We start from the raw sequence: 25,073 nt of genomic DNA, 5'->3' as shown, positions 1-25,073 counted from the left end.
AAGATTTCATGTCTAACTGTACCAAGTTTCTAGTTTTAATAGATTACGTAATATTCTCAAGCACTGTATTAAGTTTCACATGTCTGCTTCATCCTCATTACACAATAATAAAAGTAAAGGTTAGAGACGTCTTTTTTTATAATCAGTAAACTACACATAGCAGCTGGTACTTAAATCAGCCTAAGGAGTACTTTCATATATAATGATCACACAGAATATTAACCTTTGTATTTTAGTTACAATCAATCAGTGAATGGTATTTATTGAGCACTTACTGTGTGCAGACCACCATACGAAGTGCTTAGGAGAGTACGATATAAGAGTTGATAGACCTGCTCCCTGGAACAACAAAAGTACCTAGACCTGGAAGACTGATATGCTTCCAGTCATTTTGCTAAAACCCGAGACCCATATCTGTGTGATTTCTGTCAGTCTATCGACCCCATTTCATTGAGTGCTTTTGCAGAGTGATGGCCATACTCCTGACTTACGTTGTACTCTCCCAAGTGCTTCACACTCAGTAGCTGCTCAGGAAATACCAGTGATGGGGATAATGGATAGATGTATTGACAGAAATATTATTAAATGCAATAGAGTTCCTTTTTTTCAGAGAAGAAAGTCTGGAATATGTCCACACTGTGTGACTAGGCAATGATTTATGGCAATATCTGCTTGACCTGCACAGAGCATAACCTGGATTTTTAAAAAAATGGCTAATATTACTCTCAAGGCTGGTAATTTTAACACTTGCAAGACTGCATATTTTGCATGATATTGAAACCTACTCTTATTTTCTTGTACTAATGCCAACCTGCTTTAAAATTATCTGTGCCCAAGAGTTTCGCCCATTTTCTATTTGTTTTGAAAGATTTAAATGTTTCATCAGTTCAATCCTGAATTATTCAATTTAGCTGTCTAAATTCAAATTATTTAGATAATTGAAAAATTTCCATTCCATTTTGTCTTATATAGACTCAGTTCTATTCCCTATTCCCTCTATTCCCACTTCTTCAATTTCTTTACTATTTGACTATTTCTTGATTGGACTTCTTGTTCAAAGATGATTGAAAACTCCAGTTGTTCTTGGCATCAGAGGACAAGGGCACACAGATTAAAACCAAACCACACAGAAAAACCCTGAAAACCTCCAACAAAACCTCCAGAAAATCTTAATCTCAAATTTTACCAATCAAACAGAGAGAAAGGAGAGGGAAGAGGATGGAGTTGGAGTTCAGACCGAAATTATTATGAGGTGAAGAGTATTTCACGTAGCTTTTTCTTAAATTTCAAAATCATTTGGAGGACAGTATTCACCTAACATTTCATATTTAATTTGGATAACAGGTTACACAAAATTCTATAAATTTTTCTTCATCCCCAATCTTTTCAAACCATGAGAAGTACGTATTTATATTTTAGAACATTATGTTGGAGAAAATCAATGTGGAAAATGTGTTTCTCTGTTTACAATTAAAAAAAAATTAAATTTCTTGTTCCTTATGAAAACAAATGCTGGCATATTCAAAGAACAATACGTCAGGAAATTTTCCTCTGGAAAACTTCTCTGTTCTCATTAGCTCTGTCTGTGCGCATGAGTGTGTGATCTGATAGTGTTCCACAATAGAATGACCTCAGAGGTACTGTGAGAAACATCTTCCTTAAAAATCAACACACACACAAAAAATCTCCTCCTTCCAAACACAGATTACTGTGAGATTATTGAAAGCAAAATGATTATTTAGGATTAAGTTAAGACACCTGAGTTCTTAACTATGAAGTCAGAAAATGCTATTTGCTTTACCAGGCCTATCACTTTTGCAACATTTAAATTTTATAGATGTGTCAAGCTCCTTTCCCCTCTTCCCCTGCCACATACTGTGACTATCTTCGAAACTGTCAGATTGAGAAAAGAGCAGGAGAAAAGGCTACTATTTTGACAACTTGGAAAAAAAACCTGCAGTCACAGAGAAATTTCAATGACATGGGGAAATGTAATAGCTGATTTGAAAAAAAAAATTAATGATTAAATGCCAAATGGATATTTTGAGGGCAGCAGGAATTAGTGGATAGATTTAGAACAAATACTTCACAACAATGATTTTAAGACCTTATTTAGACACAAAGCAGTAGTTGTTCTGATCCTAACTCCATCCTGATAGCTTATGCCTTCAAGAATATTTAATTCAATTATTTCCTTCATGTCCTGTGGCTAAACAACTTCTAGGTTAGAGTTCAGTCTCGGGCTCCCTCTGCAGTACTCCTTTCTGTGTTTAAAAGATACATGCTCACTTTGTAGGACAATAACTCTTAGTGGCTTATTACAACTGCGAGACTCACACAGTTTTTCAGGCAGAGAGAAGAGTATCATCATCATCGTCATCATCATTATCAACAATGGTGCTTATTGAGCGCTTACTGTATGCAAAGCACTGTACTGAGCGCTTGCGAGGGTACACTACAACAAAGTTGGCAGACACACTCCCTGCCCACAGTGAACTTACATTTTAGAGGGGAAGAGCATAAACTATCCTGTCACTCCCTTGGATGGGAAAGAATCAGAGGACAATTCAAGATGGTGACATCAATTATTGCACCTTGCCAGCTGGCACCAGAGTCCTCAGAGTGCCTAGGGATTGGGGTCTTCATAGTACAGTGAGGGGTGGGGTCTCCAAAGCATGAGAGGGAGATAGGCATGGGCTGGGGTTCACATGCAAAGAAGAACTGTTGGAATCTCCATGGCTCCCAGAGGGCTTGAGTGGTAGTTTGAAGTCTGGCGCTGTGGCTGCCAGGGTGATAGAACGTATATCTACCTGGGGTAAATACAAGGTAATCAGAGTGCCCCACGTGGGGTTCACAGTCTTAATCCCCATCTTACAAACGAGGCAACTGAGGCACAGAGAAGTTAAGTGACTTGCAAAGTCACACAGCTGACAAATGGCAGAGGGGCATTAGAACCCACGACCTCTGACTCCCAAGACCTTGCTCTTTCCACTAAGCCATGCTGCTTCTCTAAGTTCATCCCCATGCTCCAAAGAAAGCCACAGACCCCATTTCCACATCCGCCCCCTAGCCTGGAACTCCCTTCCACTCCATATATGCCAGACCACCACTCTCTCAACATTCAAAGCATTCCTAAGGTCACATATCCTCCAAGAAACCTTGCCCGATCAAGCCCTCTTTTCCCCCTGTTGCTCTCTCTTCTGTATTGCTTATGCAGTTCAATCTGTGACCTTTGAACATTTGATATTCACCCCACTCACAACCCCACAGCACTTATGTGCATATCTTTAAATTACATATTATAAATTACTTATTTATTCATATAATGTCTCTCTCCTAGACTTCAAGCTCATCATGGGCAAGGAATGTGTCTGTTGCTAGTGTACATTATTAAAAGCCAATCCCCCCACAACTGAAGAGCAGTATGGCCCACTAGATACAGCACAGACCTTAGAGTCAGAAGGCCCTGGGTTGGTTCTAATCTCGGATCTGCTGCTTAACTGCTGTGTGACCTTAGGCAAGTCATATAACTTCTCTATGCCTCAGTTACCTCATCCATAAAATGGGTATTAAGACTGAGAAAATGGTGACCTTTGATCTCAAATACTCCATTAGATTGGCCTCTGATTTGTGGCCTAGGAGTGTGGCCTAGGGGATAGAGCCCAGGCCTGAAAGTTGGAGGACCTGTGTTTTAATCCTGGCTCTGCCACTTCTCTGCTGTGTGACCTTGGCCAAGTCACTTAACCCCTTTGGGCCTCAGTTTCCTCATCTGCAAAATGGGGAGTCAATCCCTGTTCTAAATGGAAGGCAGCATGGCTTAATGGATAAGAGCTTGGGTCTGAGAGTCCAAAGGATGTGGGTTCTAATTTGGCTCTGTCACTTGTCTCCTGTGTGACCTTGGGCATGTCACTTAACTTATCTATGCCTCAGTTACCTCACCTGTAAAATGGGAATTAAGACTGCGGGCCCCATGTGGGGCAGGGGCTGTGTCCAACCTAATGATCTTGTTTCTACCCCTGTGCTTAGAACAGTGCTTGACTCATAGTAAGCACTCAAAAATATCCTTATTATTATTATTATTATCATATGGGGCATGGACTGTGTCCAACCTGATTAGGTTGTATCTACCCAGTACTGAGTAGAGTGCCCGACAAATAGTAAGTCCTTAACAAATATCACTGAAAAAAACTCAACAAAAACTGACTCAATCTGTTACCAAGATTTGTGCTCTGTAATGATGATAATAACTGATGATGCTTTTGATGCTAATGAGGCTGATGATAGGGTTGAAGAAATAGTTGCTTAAAATTTTTCTCAACATCTTCAAATGATTCAGTGTTACATAAATCCACTACATAAAGTCCGTAGTCTTTCTCAATGACAAAGGGACTGATGGTGTTCGTGTCCATTTGTGTAAGTGTGTTTGAAAGGCCAAATACCACATTACATTACCACAAATTAAAGGTATATTCTGTCTGTGAACTAATGGCTGTAAAGTCTGTAGCAGTTACTAAACCAGGTAACAATAACTTGTAAGTGTTACAGTGGCTTAATAAGCCAATAACTCAGTTCCAGGCCCTTGAAGTTACTTGTTTAGCTCTGCTATCTCCAGGCCAAAAGGAGTGTTCAGGGAATTTGGGCTGAATGGGAAGGGAGGAAGAAAATGAGGAACAGGAGATGGCTCTAGGGCTTCAAACTTGGAAAACTAAGGAGAGATGTGCCTCCCATGGTGATAGTTAAGGCAAATGTGATGGAGAAAAAGGCAGGGGGAGAAGGAGAGAAGAGGAATTCTGTTTGGATATGTGAAAAAAATGGTGCTGGAGGTAGAACATCCCAACCACACCTCATTCAGTGGGATGTCTATAGGAAGGAAGAAACACCCAGACTTGCATCAGTCACTAATATCTCAATTATTTTTTAGTCTTATGGTTTTATTTTGTTTTTCAATCACCAATAATTTGTCTGATTTTATAAAACAAAACAAGAATCTAGGCCCTGATTTAGCCAGTCTGAGGACTCTGGCCAAGGGTGGAAAGATGGGACTACGTGTCCTATCCAGAGCTCCTGAGGGGGTGGGGTGGCAGAAACGGAGAAATCAACCTCCCTCTGCACTATATGCTGACATCAAATGGAGAATCATTACCTAAGCAGGATCTGCCAACCCAACTTCTTTCCAAAGGAGCTTTGTAAGGTCTTCTGAGGAGTTTTAGCAGAGAAGCAGAGCTAGGCCAACTTCTCTGCTTATGACTGATATTGACTAGTAGTAATAGTAAGAGTAGTAGCAATAATAACAGTATTTCTTAAGCACTTACTGTGTGCAAAACACTGTTCTAAGTGCTGGGATAGAATGCACAGAGGGAAATTAAACACAGACCCTGTCCCTCATGGGGTAGAGCTCACAATTTGAACATCTACTGAGCATCCTTGGGTAATAACCCTGCCCCAAATGGGCCATATCTGATGCTTTATATTTTAATTATACATTATAAATTATTTATTTTAATGTCTGTCTTCCCTTCTAGACTGTAAACTCCTTGTGGGCAGGAAACTTGTCTGCTAAGTCTGTTGTATTGATTGTAATAATAATGTTGGTATTTGTTAAGCACTTACTATGTGCCAAGCACTTTTCTAAGCACTGGGGTAAGAACAAGGTAATCGGGTTGTCCCACATAGGGCTCAGAGATTTCATCCCCATTTTACAGATGAGGTAACTGAGGCTCAGAGAAGTTAAGTGACTTACCCAAAGTCACACAGCTGACACATGGCAGAGTCTGGATTAGAACCCACGATCTCTGACTCCCAAGCCCGGACTCTTTCCACTAAGCTACGCTGTCTACTGAGTACTTAGTACAGTGCTCTCCACAAAGTAAGCACTCAGCAAATATCACTGATTGACTATTCATGGAAGAAGGTAGACTAGAGAGTAGGCATCTCTCCCCCTCTTCCCACACAAGGTTGGTGAAGATACTGTCTACAAGGATTTACGTAGCCCATCACAGATACTGCTCTACGGTGATCTCCTCAAGAGTTTTCTGATAACTGGGCTCTCTGACTTGCTTATCCAAGGTTTCTGACAAGACTTGAGAGCTTCCAATCAGGGTTGAAAAGACCTAAAATGGTGGCTTTCTGACTTCCTAGGTCTTGGCAGCCTGTCCACTCCCAGTCCCCAACCCCCTCAAAATCCTTGCCCTTTTTCCACTCCAATACTCCAATTGAAAAATTGGACTCTCTACATATTATTCGCCTATGAGAGGGAGATAAGATGAATGTAAAGGTCTCTTTTCTAATATACAGCTCCCAGGAATGTACTATCACTGAGTAGAGATCAGGGTCCCTCTGCCAGTTACCGTGAAGCCAGTCCCTCTTTATGGAGAGAGATCAATCAGTGATATTTACTGAGCACTTACTGTGTGCAGAGATCTTCCCTTTTGCCAAATTCTCCATAGATTCACTATTTTTGGAGTATGGTCTAGTGGTAAGAATATTGGCCTGGGAGTCAGAGGACCTGGATTCTAATCTTGGTTCTGCCAACTGCTTGTTGTGTGACCTTGGACAAGTCACTTAACTTCTCTGTGCCTTTGTTACCTCATCTATAAAATGAGGATTAAGTCCTCCTCCCTTCAACCTCCACTGTGAGTCCAGTTTAGGACACAGACTGTATCCAACCTGATAAACTTTTCTTTACCCCTGAGTTTAGAACAGCGATTGACACATAGTAAGCACTTAATAAATGCCATTTAAAAAAGAATGAGAGACAAAATTACAGAGTATGTAACAGAATGTGTATATGAGAGAAAGAGGAGCAGTATGGCCTAGAAGATAGAGCACAGGCCTGGGTGTCAGAAAGACCTGGGTTCCATTTCTGACTCCACAGTTGTCTGTTGTGTGACCTTGCCTAAGTCACTTAACTGCTCTGTGCCTCAGTTACCTAGTTTGTAAAATAGGATTAAGACTGTGAGCCTAGTGTGGGACATGTACTGTGTCCAACTGGATAACCTTGTATCTACCCCGGCACTTATTAGTGTCTGGTACATAGTAAGTGCTTAACAAATACCAGTAAAAAAAAAAAAAGAGGAAGAGTGTAGAGAGGGAGTAGGAGAAAAAAGGAGAGAGGGTGAGAGAGGGACAAAGGGAGAAGGAAAAAGAAAGGGAGGGAGAGGAGAGAGAGAGAGGCCAAGGGGAAAGAGAGACAAAGAAAATGTCTGTGTGACTTTGGGGAGAATGACATTATATAAAATTACATCCAATATAAAGCATTAATTTTTTTTGCAGGGGGGAAGGAAGATAGGGGAGGAAGGACTAGACCATAAAATGTCACTTTAAACTCCAGGTATAACAGATGTGGAAGAATATGTTTTTCATATGTTTTCCCCCCAAACTTAAGAAGAATATTTTTTGATCTTTCTAAACTTGAAAAGAAAGTTTAGCACAATAAAGTCAAAATTTTCCAAAAGGTTATCAAGACATTCTTCTCGTAACCAATTTTATGAATGATTTGAGAGTTATGTGTTTTAAAACTCTGTTGCATTTGTCTATTTACAACACGGTAATGTAAAATTAAAGAAATCCTTTCCTATGTGCCTAATAACAGTTTGGGATGCTAACAATAAAATGATTTTTTTAAAAAGCCAATTTCCTTTTCATCATTTATGCCATGTGTTTACTTTAATTCACATCCTGTATGACCCCATGGGAAAATTTGTAAGTAATACCGGGGAAAATCCCACAGGGTTACACAGGATGTGAACAGGGACCCCAATTGAACTGTAGGAGTAAATTGGTCTGTTTCACTTTCTGTTTGTAAGAACTTCTACTTTATGTTTCCCAAACTTAAGAAGAATACTTTTTGATCTTTCTAAACTTGAAAAGAAAGTTTAGCACAGTGGAGTCAAAATTTTCCAAAATGGTATCATGACATTCTTCTTGTAAACCATTTTTATGAATGATTTGAGAGTTACATGTTGTAAAACCATGTTCGGAGCAAAGTCCTAATTTTGGCTGTCAACTATTTTGGGCAGCACAGGAATACCACTAGGTGGCTTCCCCCCACCAGGGCTTCTCTCCACCACCCATTTGAATGTCGTTTTCCGTTTCCTGTGGAATGCAAGCATGATACCACTTCCTCTATAGAAAAAAAAATCAGCCCAACTTCTTAATTGCTGATGGAAATACTGTCACATTTTCCACTAGTGAAGCTTGAAACCATTACTGAACTAACCTTCATTAATTTTTCCACAACAATTTGCAGAAATGTCAGGAAACAGCTGCACCAGAACTGATTAATTGTCCTTATCACTAGTACTTCACCAGACTAGACACTTTTTTTTCCTTTAAAAATCATATTCAGGATTCCCTTATTGGTATGCTGCCCTGTAATAAACAGATCTATTTTCAATGGTGTCTGATGCTCAGAGTCCAGCCTCCAGACATGTCTGAGTTGTAGCATAATTTAAAAGGAGTGGAAAGGCATACTTCTAGGAAAAGATTGCTTCCTGCATATTGCTCAACTGTATCCTATTTGGACCAAAGTCAACGAAGCTCTACACTGCAAGACTTTGCATCTACCAGGCAATCCAACCACTAAAAACGTCTACATGTTTACTTCCTTTCACTCTGATTCCTCCCCCATCTTCTTTGCTTGAAACTATTTTGTGTGTCCCAAACAAGCACACAATGCATTGTACATTTCTGGCAAAAACAAGTGGAACAGTACACCTCATAACCCCAAGTATGCAACCACTAAGATTCTATAAAACTCTGGTACAAAGCAGAGAACAGCCATCTGGAGTAGGCTGCTTACATCAATCTGAGCTTCTCAGACGGCAGTGATTTTTGCAGTCGCTTAACTAGCTGGCAACCTGTCAGCGAGTCAGGGGAAGAAACAATACCTCTTTTTTTTTTCCTCCAAAATCAAGGGTTCTGATAGGGTTTGAATAATAATATCATCACCAGTGTTTCCAAAAAGAAGAATTCAACAGAAAAGCCTGGAAGGTTCTAGGTACAGTAAGTCACCCTATCAGAAACAGTGTGACATCACCAATCATAGTAAACTATGATTAGGGTTTTTAGCCCATAGGAACAAGTAATATGGGTCGGTAATTGAATTTTGAAATGGTTCATCATTCTTTTGTAAATTTCACTAAATTTTAGAAAACTTCATCTTGTTTGATACAAAACCCCTGAAGCTACAAACTACAAAAACATTCTTAACATTTGTTTAAGAGATTTATATATTGTATATGACATTTTTCTAAAGTTAATCCTATCAGGTGTATAAAATAGCATTTGAGTAATCCTGTTACCACTATGAGTAATAAGATTCAAAACCATTTGTTCTTCTAAAAATGTTAACTAACAGCATCTGTTCTGAACAGTAATTCACAGGGCCCACCACAAAGTGGATTTAATTATTTTTATTTAATTTATTCATTAGATTTACAAAATGCACACAATGTATAAAAGCCTCAGGGCACATCTATAATAAAATAACCTAGTAATAATGATAGTAGTAGTAATAAATAATTAAAACTGAGTAATAAAATATCTTCAATAAAAAGGCTTCCTGATTTCTATCAGATAGATCGCCTTTGTAATCTAGGTAAATTCCTATCAGAACAAATAGGCCTTGTCCCATGCCCTGTAGGTCAACTCTGCCCTTTCAAAGAAGAATGTGTGTGGTATAATATGTGATTCAGTGAGTCCTTTCAGAGTTTGTCCTTTCATAATTCTTTCAATTAAACAGAACTGACTAGTTAATTGGCATTGGTTCTTTGATATAAACTAAGTTTGTAGCTGATTTCCAACTGATAAATTATCCAAATGTACACAACACTTAAAAAATATGCAATCATCTCAAATGTTTTCTTATCTCTCTTAGCAGGAAAGTTATACTTAACAGATTCAAGAGATTTCAAGGACTTTTTCACTAGAAAAATGCTTCTCATCTGTCATCTGTCACATAACTGTCTCCTTCGAAAGTATTAAAGATATGGATGTTTGTGTACATTTATGAATAATTTAGGGACCCACTGCATGTCATCTCTTATTTGTTAAGAGAAGACACAGAATTAAAGCATTTGGGGGAATATGGTGTCTTCTCGCAATTGTTACAATAGTCTTTCTACCAATAAATAACAAGAGTTTTCCTATTTCCAATCATGCACTTTTTTTCCTAGCTGACTAGATATCCCCCAAAGGAGGTTGATAAGCCAAATCAATCGGACTGCGAGTCAGTCAATAATATTCATGGGTGCTCTGTTATTACTTCTGTAGGAAGAAGACAGCTAGGGGATTCAGGAGACCCCGACAATTTTGGTAAGATTCTAACTGAACTTTATCACAATACGGCAGCCAGGTGATCTGTCTGACCCACTGAAAAGAGTAAAGCAGGGTTGCAATGTGGGCCCATGCTGGTCCTGTTCAACTTATTCTATGCAGACATGCTGGAAGATACACGAGACCCTGAGAACTGGAAGCTTCTTGTAGGGGAGGCGAAGTCAACAAGCACCCAAAATGAGCGCAGGCACAGATGTATGTAGCGGAAGTAGCATGGTGTAGTGGATAGAGCATGGGCCTGGGAATCAGAAAGTCATAGATTTGAATCCTGGCTCCGCCAATCATCTGCTGTGTGACCTTGAGCAAATCATTTAATTTTCTCTGTGCCTCAGTTACCCCATCTATAAAATGGGGATTGAGCCTATGAGCCCGATGTGGGGCAGGGACTGTGTCCAACCCGATTTGCTTCTATCTACCCCAGCCTTTACTACAGTGCCTGGCATACAGTAAGTGCTTAACAAATACCACAGTTATTATGTATGCCACAAAAAGCCAGGCCAAAACCACAACTCACTTGGAGGCTCAGGAATGGAGAAAGAGAATCAACCCACCTTAAGGTCTTTTCATCCTCCCAACTTCTCCCTCATAGGGCTGTTACCGTAATACTACCGCCTTAGTTTGTTAGCCTATTAAAAAATCTACCAATTAGCCATACAAACTTCTTGGACAAGGCCCACATCTCCTTCTATTGTATTCTTCTAAGTGCTCTGCACCCAACAGTCACACAACAAATACTATTGATGACTTATCACCCAGTTTCATAAACAGAGGTCAAGACCCCTGAGGATTTCCAGGGACTTCCCAAAGGAACGCAGCATCTGGGGCTGCGGAACAGCTGTCCGACGGAGCCCACGCCAACCGCAGACTCCACGAATGAGATGAGCCAGCTTCCTCCCCTGCTCGGCCTTCTCTGGATTCCCTCCCAATCTGCTGAGCTATTATGAGGAACAAAACTCTGGGGAAACTAGATGGGGGTGGAGGAAGGTTATAGGATGAAAATAATACTTGTGGTATTTGTTAAGCGCTTACTATGTGCCAGACATTGTACTAAGGGCTATGGCAGATACAAGATATTTTGGTTGGACACAGTCTCTGTCTCACATGGGATTCTCAGTCTAATAAAGCATCTGAGAACTGCCCCATATTACATGGGCTGCATATAGCTCATCCCTCAAATATTCCCAGCCCTAGAAAATTAACATACAACTCAATTGGAGGAAAGCTATCAAATGCTGCTCAGGCCCCTGAATTACATAAGGCCAGCTTGTTGGTCGACTAAATGTCAGCTGCCCCAGTTCTATAAAGTGAGGATGGGAGGGGATGGGGAGGCATTCTAGATGGTGAGCCCATTGTTGGGTAGGGACTGTCTCTAGTTGTTGCCGAACTGTACTTTCCAAGTGCTTAGGACAGTGTTCTGCACACAGTAAGCGCTCAATAAATATGATTGAGTGAATGAATGCAAATTCCCATGTTAAGGAAAACTTCCACCAAAGAATCTACAAGTGTATGCACAAAACCAGCTTGAACAGCACAACACAATCCCAAGTTCTGCTGTTGCATTTTAGCCAAAACATACAGTGAATACCTCTAAGCTGGCAGAACTGAGTGTGTTTTTGTATGAGCTTTCAATTCAGTAAAAGAGTAATCATTTTTCTCATTTGGTTTGAAGGACATCTTTCACTTTTATTAGGGAAAAAAAGAAAATCTTCAGAAATTTAAAAAAATACATATTTAATTGTTCTCCTTGGACAACATCCCAAAGCTTAAAAAACCCAATTTGTATTTCTAGTGGGCTAGAACAAAAGTGCACAAACCTAGTAAGTAGCTGACACTCAAATATTCATGAATGTATGCTAAAGGCAATGACTGAATAGGGAAATGTTGATAGATTGTTTTTGGGTGTCATATAACTAAGAACATGGCTGCAGTGCAATGGGAACATGAGACAAGACATAATGCAGTCTGTCACCATTGCCATTCCTGGGGGGATTGGGGGGTGGAGGATGAAGGAAAGAAAAGCAGTGAAATGAGAAGAGAAGAGAAAGAGGGAAAAAGTGAGTCACACTGACAAAGTGCAATTTCTTGGCACAGAGTAAACACTTTAAAATATTATTGCTATTGTTATTATTATTATTTATACACTGATTGATTCCCTAAGGGTTAGAAGATCTGTCCCCAGCTTCTCCTCAAGCTTCACAACCAGCAAATTCAATGGGGTCTCCACAAAGTTAAAAGATCCTCAACTAAAGTCCTAGAAGTAAAGGTGATCTAACCAATAGGCCTCCCCTCAAGAATGCACACATATGCCCAAAGCCCCTGACATCCTGACAGAGAAATCATCTTGGAGACTCTGCGACCATTCCTGGTCAGAAGCCAAGAATAAGATACAATATAGTCTATTGTAAACCACATACATCCACTTTGGAGCAAAGCACCTCTCCTGCAGTCTCCTGTCCATACAAGATTTCCTGAAGGATCATGGGTTTGGGTGTTTAGGGGGAAAAGTGGGCAAGAGGGGGAAAAAAGGAACTGCTTCTTCCCCACGCTCTTCCATTTTTCCAATTCATTCCCCTTACACTCTTAATAAGGGGGTAGTAGCCAGCATGAACCTTCTGCTTGGGATAAGAGAAGCAGCGTGGCTCAGTGGAAAGAGCCCGAGCTTGGGAGTCAGAGGCCATGGGTTCGAATCCCCGCTCTGCCGCTCGTCAGCTGTGTGACTGTGGGCAAGTCACTTAACTTCTCTGGGCCTCAGTGACCTCACCTGTCAAATGGGAATTAACTGTTACCCTCACGTGGGACAACCTGATTACCCTGTATCTACCCCAGCACTTACAATAGTGGTCTGCATGTAGTAAGTGCTTAACAAATACCAACATTAATTAATAAGATGATATGCAAAGTGTAATTTCAATGACTCAATCAATTGTATTGTTTGAATGCTTACTGTGAGCAAGGTAGTGTATGATGTGCAAGGGAGAGTACAATATAACAGAGTTGACAGACATGTTCCCCGCCCACTGTGAGCTAACAGTCTAGAATGAAATCCCAACTTTGGGTTAGACCTGTTTAATTTGTAAAAGTCCAAAGGAAAACCAACTGGAATTGCTACATTTAATATGCCACATATCTGTATTACGGGCTGTTCTCCCATAACACATATGTTCACTACACATTTTGGATAAATGTTTGGGAAGCAGCATGGTGTAGTGGATAGAGCACGGACCTAGGAGTCAGAAGGACTTGGGTTCTAATTCCAGCTCTGATACTTGTTCGCTGTGTGACCTTGGGCAAAGCACTTCACCTCTTTGTGCCACAGTTACCTCATCTGTAAAATGGGGATTGAGACTGTGAGCCCCACATGGAACAGGGACTTTGTCCTACCCTATTTGCTTCTATACACTCCAGCGCTTAGTATAGTGTCTGTCACATAGTAAGTGCTTAACAACTACCACAAGTACTATTATTATTATATGCTGTTGATCAGCGAGAGCTTCTGCGGAGAGAAGACGAGGCGGTGTTGGAAGAAATGGTTGTTGTCAGTGCAGGGCTTCAGATTCAGAAGGAGTAGTACAAGCAAGTTTTGCTTCACACAGGGTTCTTCATGAAAGGACAACTGACTGTAATAAGCACCACACACATAATAATAATGTTAATAATAATAATGTTGGTATTTGTTAAGCGCTTACTATGTGCCGAGCACCGTTCTAAGCGCTGGGGTAGACATAGGGGAATCAGGTTGTCCCACGTGGGGCTCACAGTCTTAATCCCCATTTTACAGATGAGGGAACTGAGGCCCAGAGAAGTTAAGTGACTTGCCCACAGTCACACAGCCAAGTGGCAGAGCTGGGATTCGAACTCATGAGCCCTGACTCCAAAGCCCGTGGTCTTTCCACTGAGCCACGCTGCTTCTCACTCCTACAGTTCAAAGAGAATGAACAGCATCTGTATTTCTATTTGGTATATGGAGCTAGCTTTACAAAATAAACTGAATAAGCTGTTAACTTGCAAATGTATCCTAGGGCAGAGGAGATTCAACCCCAGGCTTTAAGGGGTCTTCTCCTGGCCAACCCTGCACAGATATCATTGCATGTCCCGCTGAGTCTTCCATTGGCATTGCATTTTCAAATGCACGGCTGAGCCTGGGGGCCTTAGTGCAGGACCACCGAGACTTAGCAATATACCTAAAGATGCTTTCCCTTGCCACACTGCTTTCAGATCAATAGATCTTGGTAAACTGCCCTTTTTTAATGGTCTTTGTTCAGCATTTACTATAAGCCAGGTACTGTACTACGGCTGGGATAGAAACAAGCTAATCAGGTTGGAAACAGTCCATGTCCCACATGTGGCTCACAGTCATAATCAGTGTGGTTCACAGTCTTAGAGATGAGGCCACTGAGGCACAGAGAAGTTAAGTGACTTGCCCAAGGTCACTCAGCAGATAAGTGGCAGAACTGGGATTAGAGCCCAGGCCCCTTGACTCCCAGGCCAGTACTCTTTCCACTAGACAACACTTTTTCTCTAAACTCTTTCTCCCTTCTCTACGGTGGCTATCATGCCATGAGACATTATTATTATCATTATTATCATCATTACCATTATTATCATTATATTTGCTAAGCACTTACTATGCATCAGGCACTGTTTTAAGTTCTGGGGCAGATACAAATTAATTAGATTACATAAAGTCTCTTCCCCAAGTGGGAGTCACAGTCTAAAAAGGAGGGAGAACAAGCACTGAATCCCCATTTTACAGATGAGGAAAATGAAGCACAGAGAAGTTAAGTGACTTGAAAATCCACTCCTCTTACCACCCTTTTCTTCTCCTCTCACCTTCTTCTTGATACCTCTACTCCTCCAGGCTCCCAAGCAAAGTTGAGTTTCCACTAAAGAGTCCAATTATACTGATCAAACACAAATTAATGCCTAAGAAGGAAACCATTACCACTGTTTCTTCAAGCATCCTGCTGCCACTGCCAGACACAGAATACTGGACTGGATGGGTCATTAATCCTACCAGGAATAGTTGTTTTTTATGCACTTATATTCCTATGTATAAATAGCAAAGAATACTAGGACAAGATGTGAGAAAAACTGTGATCAAGCCATTTTAGTGCTTGTTTTTGCAAGTGCTGGAATACTCAAAACCTTCACTTAAGTCTGATTGCAGAATCAGGCTCTAGAATAGCCGATGAATAATTAAGTCATATACAAAAGCATTCTTGTTAATGGGGATCTTTTTATGGATCAAACTCTAAAGTATATTTACTACCTTACAGTTATTAAATGTTTGCTTTAATCATTAGCACACAAGGTAATGACAAATGGTAATTACAGTACCATTAACACAGTCTTCAGCTGGTTTAATCAAGAGCATCTATTCTGAAATTCAAAAACTACTCTGTGAAAAAAATGTAAAATATGCTGGAACCAGCCAACTCAATTCCAGCGTCAGCCTTTTGAACATCTGGGGTTTACATCAAGAAATGCCCCAATTGAGAGGACCACTCAGTTCAGACAGCCTAATGAAAATTTGCAGATTTAAGTATCCATTTAAAAATGCTCTTGCTTCCTCTTTCCAGGCTCCATTTCTATCTCATGGACAATAAAAAGGGAGGGGGAGGGAGGGGGGGAGGGACAGAGGGAGGGAAAGAGAGAGAGAGAGAGAGAGAAAGAGACTGTGAGAGAGAAAGCAAGTGTGTAAGTGGGGGAGAGACAAAGAGTGAGAGAGAAAATGTGTGAGAGAATGTGAACACCCATGGACTTCCTGAATTTTCCAAACCCATTCTGCCAATTACTACTCTTTCCTAGGCTATTTCAGTAAGCCGTGAGTTGGCAACAGTTGGGTGCCTCAAAAGGAAAAGAAGTCATTTTTCCCCTAGGTTTTTGTTTTGAGAGACCCAGGGACACACTTTTGGCAGGGTGGCCTAAGACAAGTACACCCATTTCAGAACAGATGAAGTAAAAGCCGGATTTTTACTCTGGGAGGAGGAACAGAAAGTTCACAAAGTTTTCCAACTCTGAGCAGCCCAGCCTTATCTAGGCTTCACTTGTAGATCCTGGGTCTTGAAAACAAAATCAAGCCTAGCTTCAGTCTGGCAGATTGTGGGGTGGGAACTGAAGTACCGTGGCTGAGTATGGGCCAACTGGGAGTAATCCAGGCCCTCATTTCCAGGAAATCTCTAGTCCATGTATGGGAGTTCACTGGGCCCTAAGGATAAGGTATGGAATAGCTCTCTCCACCTTTCCTACCAGGAAATAAGTTAAAGTCTACTTCCAGTTCAAACAGGGTTTCACAACCCTATCAGGGAAGCATTTTGGCACTTCAGCTCAGGTCTGGGACTACGACCTAGGTGGACCAGCCCTCTATTTCCAACTGGTAATAATAATAATAATGATGGCATTTGTTAAGCACTTACTATGTGCAAAGCACTGTTCTAAGCACTGGGAAGGATACAAGGTGATCAGATTGTCCCATGTGGGGCTAACAGTCTTAATCCCCAATTTACAGATGGGGGAACTGAGGACCAGAGAAGTGAAGTGACTTGCCCGAAGTCACACAACTGACAAGTGGCTGAGCTGGGATTTTAACCCATGACCTCTGACTGCCAAGCCTGGGCTCTTTCCACTGAGCCACGCTGCTTCTCTAAAAGGAGCCCCTTCTTGGGATCAAACAAACATCTGGAAGCAAAGCAGGAACAGGCTTGTTCTCATGAAATTTTATTTAACTTTTTTTTAAATGGCATTTGTTAGGTGGTTACTATGTGCCAGGCACCATACTAACCACTGGGGGAGATACAAGCTAATCAGGTTGGACACAGTCCAGGTCCCACATGGAGATCACAGTCTTAATCATTTTACCATTGTACAGATTAGGTGACAGAGGCAAAAAGAAGTTATGTGACCTGCCCGAAGTCACACAGCAGACCACTGATAGAGTCAGGATTAGAACCCAGGTCCTTCTAACTCCCAGGCCTGTGCTCTAGTCACTAGGCCATACTTCTACTTTCCAGCTAGCAGGAATGGTATCAAAATGCCCTCCTACTAGAAGACCTGAATTATGGACAATTCTGTCACATATGCACCATGTTCGGATAGAAATCGGAAGTTCCCAAGCTCTTAACTTCATTAAAGCTTGAAAACTTCAATGACTGTTTGGAAACCGTAACTATACACACTGATATTCATGATATCTGAATTGGACTGTTTCTTCCTGATGTGAAGAAAGGTAAACTAGTTTGTTTATTTCTATCCAAGAGATTGTTGAAAGTGTCTTCTAGGCAGCTGCCCAAGAGTGGAGTGTGGAGGAATCTCAAAAGTAAAATTTTTCTGATTTTCCAAAAACAAGGTTTTGTTTTTTTGTGGGTGAGAGGAATAGGGGTTGTGGAGGAGGGAGATTGATAATTCAATGGCATTTATGTTTTTGAAGTTTGGAGTATGATGCTAATTAATTTTACTCAATCTCTTCCAGTAAAAACCATTAAATTTAACACTTTTTTTCAACATTTGCAATCTATGGCTGCCTCAGGTGTCAGTGAGGATGCTAAATCAGTCTAGCTCACAGAATTTGATTTTGTTCTACTTCTCTTGCCTTTTGGACAATGAAACCCCTCTGTGGACTGAATTTCCTATCTCTTGTTGCCACCTAGGGTGGCAGTTTATGGGCTTAAGGATATATGATTAACTTTTGTAATATCTGTTCTTGAACTTCTATGGTTCAAGTTTGGGACCTGATCTGGAGTATAAAGGTATCTACTGAATAGTTTTAGAAACACATCCAACACTCACTGAACCAGTCAGAACAGTAGGAAACAATCTAGGGAAAGACTCCAGACAGCCACTGAGCCACAGACTCCCAAAACTAGCCCTCCAGATTCATTTTCCTACTCTAGAGAAAGCCTGTAGAAGAAACATGTGATGCTGATGATGACGATGATGGTACTATGTGCCAAGCACTGTTCTAAGAACTGGGGTAGATACAGGTTGATCTGGTTGGACACAGTGCCTGTCCCATATGGGACTCACACTCTTCATCCCCATCTTACAGATGATGTAACTGAGGCCCAGAGAAGTTAAGTGACTTGCCCAAGGTCACACAGCAGACATTTGGCAGAACCAGCATTAGAACCCAGGTCCTTCTCATTCCCAGGACCATGCTCTATCCACTAAGCCATGCTGCTTCTACATGTCACCTGTAAATCTTATTCTTATAAAACTATGCATGTGAAATTATATGCATATTGATCTAAGAGATATTTTGCTTTATGACAGCTGAAACCAGGAACATTTGATTACACTTGAAAAATTTATTCATTTCAAGGGATGCTGTTTATCCTTGGGAGGATAAAGAGACCTTATCGCTTTTTCCATCAAATTCAATGTATTCTGAGTTTAAATTACTATTTTCAGAAATTATTTCCAAATACAATATTTTAGACTCCTCCCCTTAGGGAGACCATCTCCTATACTCAGCCTACAATACAGCATTTCTGTTGTATTGTACTTTCCCAAGTGCTTAGTACAGTGCTCTGCACCTAGTAAGTGCTCAATAAATACCACTGATTAAATCATAGAAAGCATGGAAGGGGGCATGTGTGGAGGCCATAGTTTTGTGAGTGTCTCAGTGTATGCTGGGTATGTTTATGAAAGTACGTGACCAACTGAGTGTGGGAGAGCATGTATGTGATTGAGAGAAAGCATGCAGAAATAAAAGGGAAAATCATTTTTCACAAAGGGAAAGAAAATCCAGAGTCAGAGAAGGTGAAGGACATAACCCTATCCAGAATAAACCATGTCAATGTTTTGAGATCCAGATTCAGGTCTGGGATGTTTTTCCAGAACTATTAAACCTCCAGGTATTATCCTTGGAGTTTGAGTCTGCTACAGGGTTGCCCCCTTTTTTTTAATGTTATTTGTTAAGTGCTTACTATGTGTCAAGCACTGTTCTAAGGGCTGGAGTAGATACAAGTTTATCAGGCTAGATAAAGTACCTAACCCATGGGGCTCACAGTCAAAGTAGGAAGGAGACAGGTATTGAATCCCCACTTTACAGTTGAGGAAACTGAGGCATTGGGAAGTTACATGACTTGCCCAAGGTCACATAGCATGCAAGGGGCAGAAATGGGGTTAGAACCCAGGTCCTCCAACTCCCAGGGCTGTGCTCTTTCCAACAGGCCATGCTATTTCTGAATTCTCCTTATGATATTCCCACAAGATCCCTGTAGCATCCTTCAGCCTGCCTCGTATCAATTAATCAGTGGCATTTATTGAATGTTTACTATGTGCAGAGCACTGTACTAAACACTTGGGAGAGTACAACACATCAACCAATGGGATTTATTGAGTGTTTACATATGCGCCCAGCCATCCAAGGCTCAGGCAACCCAATCCAAAGAGCATAACCATATCAGCACAGTCAACTTAGAATGTGCTAACAATGAACACATGAGCCATTGGTAAGTCCTGGTGATTCAGCGATGGATGCACCCAATGCCTTCAGTGTAGCCACAGCTCTTGGAGATAACTAACAAAAGTGAGCATCAACCCAGTGCCAGGTGCTGCAAACCTCCTGAAACTATGGGTGGGTGAGGGGAAGGAGGAAATGATAAAGTCTTCGAAAGCAAGGGCTGTAATAATGTTAAAATTCTGGTTCTTCAGCTAAGAAAACCCAAACTTTAGACAATCTGTCCTCTGAAGGAGCAAGTAGTCCAGTGAGAACAGAGAGCAAGCTCTTCCTACATTTTCCCTACCAACGTCATTCTTAGTAGGCAGCAGGGGATAGAACTGGTAGGATTACCCCTATGCTAAGTGCCTGGACAGTAGGAATCTTGTCAATTTCAATGCCTAGCATGGGCTTCAAAACATAGAACAGCAGGAAGCACCTGCGTCCAGGGTCTTCTCTAAGCTTGGCATCTGACATTGATTCTAGATGGGTTTCCACCAGCTGATGAGCTAATATTTTAACCTATTAGTTGACTTTACACTGAACGAGTTGAAAAGCTTTTGGGGGGAAATCGAAATGTATAGTGTGGCGGAGGCTGCAATTCATTCTCATCCCCCAGTGGCTATAGCACTTCTTACAGGAAATAACACTGCTATTTTTTAATCACTCTGGGCCTGAGAAACTTTTTTTTCACCTTTATCCTTTCATAGTCAAGGTTTTGCTCCAGAAATCTTTCAAATGGCTCAATGCATCATTTCCAATGAAAACTGCCTGTCACAAATGAAAATGCTGTGTCATGCCCCCAACTGAACCAGGATCAAAGATTTCCTGCAGTTTTTTCATTCCCAACCTCTCTAAACATACGGAATGCTCACAGGGCTTTCGGCTGCACTAACATGGTCAAGATCCACAGTGGAATCCCGCTGCCATGAGGGAAAAGAGCTATTAGGTCAAATCTAGCATTGCACAAGTTCCAGCAACAGGGAAGCTGAAAGAAAACAATGTTGTCTCCTAGGTTTCTTTTTTTTTGTACAAAGTTTAAGAAGAATGATATTGCTTGCTTTGTAACTGCACTCTTAGAAAACAACAGTGTTTGCTCTCCTCTAGGACCAGTGGAGGATCTATAAGCACCTCACCAAAATGCAAAGTTTCAACACACCTCCATCTTAAAGGGAGGCAAATCCAAGAACAAGTCCTAGGGCAAGCACTAAATCAAAACCTAAATCGCAAACTATAAACCCTTGAGATGTTTTCTAATTCTGCCACTACCACTGTTTGGTGTGCCAGCCAAAGTTTGTGTAAGCACATATGGGAAAGGTCTCATCCATTTTATGAGTCACAATGTTATTTAGTGCCCTGTGTCGTAAACTAACCCTCCAAAATTCATGGCTGAATAAAAAGATGTCACTGAAGAAAGAACAATACACTATGGAATGATCCAATTCCACATCCTCTAAACCAAACCTTGATTCATTCATTTGACAGTATTTATTAAGCATTCACTGTGTGGGGGACAAAGAACTGGACATTTAGGGAAATTACAAAGAAGAAAACAAGACAAGTTCTAGCCCTTGTGGAATTAACTTATTCAATGTCTAAGACAAAATTCACATGAATAGTCAAAGCAGTAGATATAAAATATGAAGATGTTGGCCATAAGTGCAAGCAACAGAAACAGAATGACCCAATTTATAGTTATAAGGAAGATTTGGAGGGGAGGGATCACCAGAACGATCAGAATATCTAGAAATATATGATCTGCACGAGTGCAAGAAGAAATTATCCTTCACATTGTTCCTGAGGAAGAGGTATTACAGAGGAGAGTGTAAAAGTTGGGCCAAGAGGAGCAGGCAGAGGTGACAGTGGACATAGATTTCACCCATTTAGGAAGAAGGAGTCTCAGCAGATGAAGTTACAAATATTTTAAGTAGGCAACAGAAGGCCTCAAGAATTTAAGGCCTCTTTTAAGGTATTTGTTAAGTACTTACAATGTGCTAGGCACCATCCTAAGCGCTTTCTAATCTCAAGACTGTAAATTCATTTTGGGCAGGAAATTTGACTATTTATTGTAATATAGTACTCTCCCAAGAACTTAATACAGTGCTTTGACACAGTAAGCACTCAATAAATATAACTGAATGAGATAGCAGGATGGTGGACCCATGGGATCACTAAAACCAGAATTTATGGACCCTGGCTGCTGAATTTTAAAATCTGCATATTTCAGAGAAACATGGAATAAATTTTCTTCTATTACTAGGATAATCTTCTGATGTGGAAAATATTTGCAGTTCTCTACTTCAAACAATTTGGTTGAAATGTTGTTTTCTCTATTTCTCACTGAAACAATTGCCTATTAACTTGAAAAAATAGTTACAACTTCTACAAGCAAATGGCACTCCTTTCTTAAATCAAAACATTTCGACAATGGCATACATTTCCCTTTATCTTCCTTTTTCCTGACATATTCAAGGAATGTTTTCTATTTCCTTTTAGATCTTCTGCAAATTACATCTCGTTTCCTGCTTAAGCTTTTCAGATTTTACTTCTACAAGCCTTCACTTTTTATCTGTATGCTTCCTTTGTAATCTTCCTTTGTTCCACTTTCCTATTTGTCCCATTTGTCTCAGGCACTCCTATTTGTGTCTGCGTAATTCCATACACCCCTGCCAAGGTTTACTCCTACCTATCCACTGACCTTTGTGCATGGGGATGGTGGGTTTAGTCTTTAACATTATCTGCTTAAGAAATGAGTAGTGCTCTTGGTAACTTGTGGTCAGGGAGTGTGTCTACCAACTCTAACATTGTAATCTCCCAAGTGTTCACTGTAATACTCTGTATACAGTATGAGCTCAATAAATATGCTCGAATGACTGCTGTCTTAGCCTACTACATCTCATTTCTGTAGAGCAAGTCACCTAATACCTGTTGAAGTCTGCTTTCTTAAAGAGCATTTTCCATATTTTAAGGAATCCTGAACTCAGAATACTGAACTATATCAGATAATGGTCATTTTACTCTTTTTTTCTTTTATGGTATTTGTTCTGGGCTTACTATGTTTCAGGCAATGTACTAAGCCCTGGGGTAGACACAAGCTAATCAGGTTGGACACAGTCCACGTCACGCATGGGGCTCGCAGTACTAATTCCTATTTCCAGATGAGGTAACTGAGGCATTGAAAAGGTAAGTGACTTCCCCAAGGTCACACGGCAGACAAGTGGCAGAGCTGGGATTAGAATCCAGGTCCTTCTGGCTCCCAGACCCATGCTCTATCCACTAGGCAACACTGCCTCTATGCTTCCATAGTTGCCCAATATACATTAAGAATTGTTTGATAGAGTATGAACATCTTTATGGCCATTGTCTGTCAACAGACATTTAGAGAGCTAAAGTCCTCTTTAACCATTATGTAATGGATTTAGGAGAACTGAAAATTGTAGTTCAAATTTGTAGTTCAAATTTGGGACAGTCTTTGCCTCTTGTTTGGGAGGTCTCTGTCCTAGAGATGGTAGGTAAATGGAACTCTGGGATGCTAAAAAGTTTCTATTTCTCACATTGAAATGTAGCCCTCCCCCAGATTTAAAATGGTGTGATTTTTTAATTGAGTTTGGAAAAGTTTAAGGAAACGGATGGATTTTATTATAGCAAACCCTATTATGACACAATAGTGATATGTGGGTCTGTCATATTTTAACCTGAACCTGATCCTAACCCCTTAAGAATTCACCTAAGCCCAAGCCAACCTGAATATATGCTTCATAATATCAACCCAAACACAGCCCAAACCCATCACTGATTTCATTTCTGGCCATAAATCATACGTTATGAGGAATGTTGACCCTAACCTGTCCCAAAATGTATTCAAACTTTTCTCACATGAACATCCTAACTAATGAGATCCATAAGTTAGTTCAAGTCTCACAACAAACTCAGAAACTTGACAGAGTTGCATATACTAAGAAAAAACTGGCCAGTCTCAGCCTAACCCATGCTCCTGAAAATTGCCCAGTAGTAGTAATAGTACTTATTCTTATTAAACTCCTTATCATAGGTTTTAAAGCTCTCAATCACCTTGTCCCCTCCTACCTTACTTCCCTGATTTCCTACTACAACCCAACCCTCACACATCCCTCAAATAATGCCAACTTACTCACTGCATCTCAATCTTGTCTAACTTGCTGCTGACTTCTTGCCCACATCCTGCCTCTAGCCTAGAATGCCCTCCCTCTTCATTTTTGATAGATGATCACTCTCCCCACCTTCAAAGCTTTGCTGAAGGCACAACGCCTACAAAAAGCCTTTCCTGACTAGGCCCTTATTTCCTCTTCTCCCACTCCCTTCTCCATCACCCTGGTACTTTTACACCCTTTATTCATTCATCCCTCCCTCAGCCCACAGCACTTATGTTCACATCTGTAATTTATTTATTTATATTAATGTCTGTCTCTCCCGCTGAACAGAAATCTCATTTTGGGCAGGGATGTGCCTACCAACTCTATTATATCGTACTTTCCTGAGCTCTTAGTACAGTGCTCTATACACAGTAAGTGTTCAATAAATATGATTGATTGATATTCTGCCCTCAGTCAATAATCTATGGAACTTGGTTTTAAAACAAGAAAAATGGTGAAAACTTACAAAGACAGCTCCCCTTTGGAATGAGATCTGGTTTCAAATTTCAAAGCAACATGACCTAATGGAAAGAGCATGAGTCTGCGAACCAGAGGACTTGGGTTCAAATCCCAATTCCACCACTGTCTGCTTTGTGACCTTGGGCAAATCATTTAACTACTCTGTGCCTCAGTTACCTCATCTGTAAAATGGAGATTTAGAACGAGCCCCAAACCAGACTGTGTCCAACTTGATTTGCTTTTATCCACCCCAGCGCTTAGTACAGTGCCTAGCATATAAGAGGTGCTTAACAAATACCACAATTATTATTATTACATGGTCTGTGTCCGACCTGATTTGCCTGTTTGCACTCCAGCACTTAGTACACTGCCTGGCATTTACTAAATGCTTAACAACTACCATAAAAAAAGTACACAGAGTTGTCCTTAGGTTTGAATACCAGAGGAAGAAACCTGGGATCTCAAGCTCATGATGATGTAACAGTAGGATGAATAAATTTCCTTCCACTATGACAAAAGGAAAAGAGGTGAAAACATGCAGACGTCTCCTCTTTGGAAAATGGAACAGAGACTTTACCTACCCAATGGGAAACTCAGAGTGCACTGTCAAAAGACTTCCAGAAAATGTTTATTTGGGGATGTGAAAAAGTACCACTAATGCATGGTGT

The 25,073-nt window shown here is 40.6% G+C and overlaps 1 protein-coding gene across 5 annotated transcripts in view; it reads right to left on the bottom strand.

Moving 5' to 3' along the window:
* HIVEP2 (HIVEP zinc finger 2) overlaps positions 1-25,073 on the bottom strand; it is a 228,362-nt gene that overhangs the window by 61,717 nt on the left and 141,572 nt on the right. The gene's annotated exons all lie outside the window — the stretch shown is intronic.

This window comes from Ornithorhynchus anatinus, chromosome 2 (genome assembly GCF_004115215.2).
Source record: "Ornithorhynchus anatinus isolate Pmale09 chromosome 2, mOrnAna1.pri.v4, whole genome shotgun sequence".
Classification (NCBI taxonomy): domain Eukaryota; kingdom Metazoa; phylum Chordata; class Mammalia; order Monotremata; family Ornithorhynchidae; genus Ornithorhynchus; species Ornithorhynchus anatinus.
Note: the sequence above shows the minus strand (reverse complement) of the source record. Positions and strands in the feature narration are given on the sequence as shown.